Below are 3,612 nucleotides of genomic sequence, written 5' to 3'. Positions count from 1 at the left end.
GGCCTTGTTCCAATTCCAGACTTCCAAGTTTAACTCCAACTTAAATTTGAATGTACTTTTAATGAAGCCTAATTGCTCTACATCTTCCACCTTACACTAATATCCTCATAGCCTAGGAATCCCTTGAAGCAGAATGAACTACAGTCCATTAGGGTTAAGTGATCAACAATAAAGATATCAATTTTCTATAAACCCACTACACATATGTATTTAGATTTTGTAAACTAGATTCCAGGATTTAAACATTGTGAGGTATCATAACCAGTAACCAACAGTGCAAAATACTATTCCATCAACCAAAGCTATAAGATAAGGGTTAATATAACTAGGGAAAATAAGGCCTGTACTATGAACAAGATGGGGGTTAGTGGAAATCCTGGTGCACTGTAACTAGCATACTTACAGGTAAATTGATTTGTATACATTCTTTTTATTTATTTATTATTTATTTATGTATTTTTAATTTATAGATGACAGCAGAATGCATTACAATTCTTATTACACATATACAGCACAATTTTTCATATCTCTGATTGTGGACAAAATATATTCACACCAATTTGTGTCTTCATACATGTACTTTGGATAATAATGATCATCACGTTCCACCATCATTTCTAACCCCGGGAGGTGGCATGGAGTTAGAGATGTATACTTTCTTTCAATATTGGTTTAATTTTATCCTTTAAATACCAGAGCTGTCAATGGTTTTAGTTTGCACTGTAGATTTTAAAGAGTGAGGGACATCTTTGAAACTCTTTACAAATGTAAACCAGATCATGGAATGATATGTCATTGTCCATGAAGGTAACCACACACTAGATAAGTCATACCAACTTTTCAATTGAAGGCAACTGTCAAAGCTGGATGAAGTATAAAAACTATCTTCATAAAGACATCAGAAAACTTTAAAAAGAATGAAAAGTTGGATAGTATGGAGTGAGGGTAGAGGGGACAGAAAATGAGACCATTACTTGGACCTTATTTTCTCTGGGAATGTTTTCATAGTTCAGAGGAGACTAAGTAGTTGAGAAGCTGAATTGTGTTTTTAACAATTTCACACAGCTTTGTAGACAGATATTGAACTCTTGGGATTGTCAAAGGTGGGACATGTGAAGGGTAGAGGCTAGAGTGTCTCAGAGATGGGACTCTGAATGCCTGAACCATTGAAGAATGGACCTGAAAATGTCCATCATTAAGACTGGACTAGCTCCACTTCTGTACTGAAGAGATCCCTCATTGCTAATTCCAACAAGCACTTGATGGAATTAAATATAAACCCTCTGTGGACAAGGACAATATTAATTAAGACCACAAAATACTTCTTGAAACAATTTTGCAAATATAACATCCAGCATGCAATAAGAAATAGCCAAACATCAAAGGAGATAAGATGTATGATTAAAAACCATAACAAAAGACTGTAGAAATATATCTAAAGAGGCACCAGATATTAGGGTTAGCAGAAAACAACTCTAAAATAATCATATTTTCTATAAATAAGATGAAAGACATGATTAAGACTTGAAATTCTAGAACTCAGAAATAAGAACTTGTGGATAGGTTTCACAGGAGATTAGATATAGAAATTTAGAGAGCCAGAAGAGAGAACAGAGAATGTCCAAACTAGAACTTGGAGAGAATCCAAAGGTAGAAAGCACTGAAGGGAGAATAAATGATGTTTGAGGGTTCAATGATAAGTCCTTGTTTAAGGTTGTGACATGAGATGCTGGCGCAGGGGGTGGGGTACGAGGCACGGAACTAACCTTGCAGAGTCTTTCAGTAAAGCCATGGTGTTGGCAGGCTCACTGCCTCTCTCATCTGCAGGCCAGGGAAACGCGCATGCCCGAGAGGCGGGACCTCCCCTATGACGTGACCCTTACATCGTAACCTGACGCGCTGTACCGCCATTGCTCCTTCTGAAGTGCCTCGCCTCAGGCTGTGCGGTAGCCATTTTGCTCGCTCGTGTTGAAGCGCCACAGTTGAGCAAAAGTTCTAGAGCGAGAGCGTTGCAGATATTGTGGTACCATGCCATCCTTGCCGCTTCAGGTGGCGGTGGTCTGCTCTAGCAACCAGAATCGGAGCATGGAGGCACACCACATCCTCAGCAAGCGAGGTTTCAATGTCCGTTCCTTTGGAACAGGATCTCACGTGAAGCTTCCAGGACCGGCACCCAACAAGCCAAATGTTTATGATTTCAGAACCTCATATGATCAGATGTACAACGATCTTATTAAGAAAGACAAGGATTTCTATACGAAGAATGGCATTTTGCATATGTTGGACAGAAAAGAATCAAGCCTGGTCCAGAAAGGTTCCAAAATTGTAAAGAGCCGTTCGATCTGATCCTCACTTGTGAAGAGCGAGTCTATGACCAGGTGGTGGAAGAGCTGAATTCCAGAGAGCAGGAGACCTGCCAACCCGTGCATGTGGTCAATGTGGATATACAAGACAACTATGAAGAGGCCACCCTCGGGGCATTCCTCATCTGTGAGCTCTGCCAGTGTATCCAGCACACTGATGACATGGATGATGAGATTGAAGAGCTGCTGCAGGAGTTCGAAGAGAAAAGCGGCAAGGCTTTTCTGCACACCGTCTGCTTCTACTGAAGAAGGCTGCCTCCCGCCCTCCGAAGCCATCTGGAGCTTCATTTTGTTAGTACTTTTGCCTTCCTGATACTTGCTTAGTTTCCTGCCTAATACTTTTAGGCATTTTGACATTGGACAGAGTATCACCCTGATGAACCTCAACCACATATAAAATGAAATATATGAATACCAGGCTTGAAATAAAATGTCTTCTATCCCACTTTTACAGATAAGTGGGATGTCAGTTATAAATGTGTTCCTTCAAAAAAGAAAAAAAAAGTTGATCGTTAATTTCCTCCAACATATGTACTCTTAAACTGTGCCTGCCTTTCCCTTTCCTATTTCCCTGGCCAGAGTGTATGAACACCTGGAGAAAAGTAGCAAGGTGTATCTTATTGGAAAAACTTGGAATTGTTCAATAAATAAATGTTGCTGGCTGTCAAGAAAGCTTGTTTACATTTAATTTGAGTTTTAGAAGGAGAAAAGAGAAATAATATGAGTAATATTTAAAGATAGAGTGGCTAAGAATTTTCCAAAATTAACTTTAAAAATCATTTTAAAGGGTTTATGAACCCTAGGAAGAAAGAAGGTGAGATTTGGAGTGAATATCAATACTTTCTTAGTCTATTCAGCTGAATTTTGGTGTGTAGACACATTAGAATATCTATGGTGATATTGATATTCAGGGTGAGACCCTAGAAGCACAAATAGAGATGTGGGGCAATTTCCTTGAAGAACCCAAAAGCAGGAAAGGGCAATACATAAGTACTTAGAAGGAGTCAGGAGTCCAATTTGGAGAGCTGAGCTTAATATTTGTTACATTTTTGGATCTTAAATTTCCCTCAGAGGCCATGTGTTTAAAGGCTTGGTCAACAGCCTGTGGCAGTACTGGAGATGGTGGAACCTTTAAGAGGTGGGGCCTGATAGAAGGATGTTAGGTCACTAGGGACATGCCCTTGCAAGGGATATTGAGACCAGAAATTGCTTCTCTCTCCCAGCCCCACTTCCCGCTGCCATGAGGTGA

At 39.7% G+C, this 3,612-nt stretch overlaps 1 pseudogene; it reads left to right on the top strand.

Moving 5' to 3' along the window:
- The first annotated feature begins 2,028 nt into the window (after positions 1-2,028).
- LOC114085953 (RNA polymerase II subunit A C-terminal domain phosphatase SSU72 pseudogene) lies at positions 2,029-2,609 on the top strand (annotated as a pseudogene).
- The last annotated feature ends 1,003 nt before the right edge of the window (positions 2,610-3,612 follow it).

This window comes from Marmota flaviventris, chromosome X (assembly GCF_047511675.1).
Source record: "Marmota flaviventris isolate mMarFla1 chromosome X, mMarFla1.hap1, whole genome shotgun sequence".
NCBI classification, from domain to species: Eukaryota; Metazoa; Chordata; class Mammalia; order Rodentia; family Sciuridae; genus Marmota; species Marmota flaviventris.
This window is presented reverse-complemented; position numbering and strand designations above follow the sequence as displayed.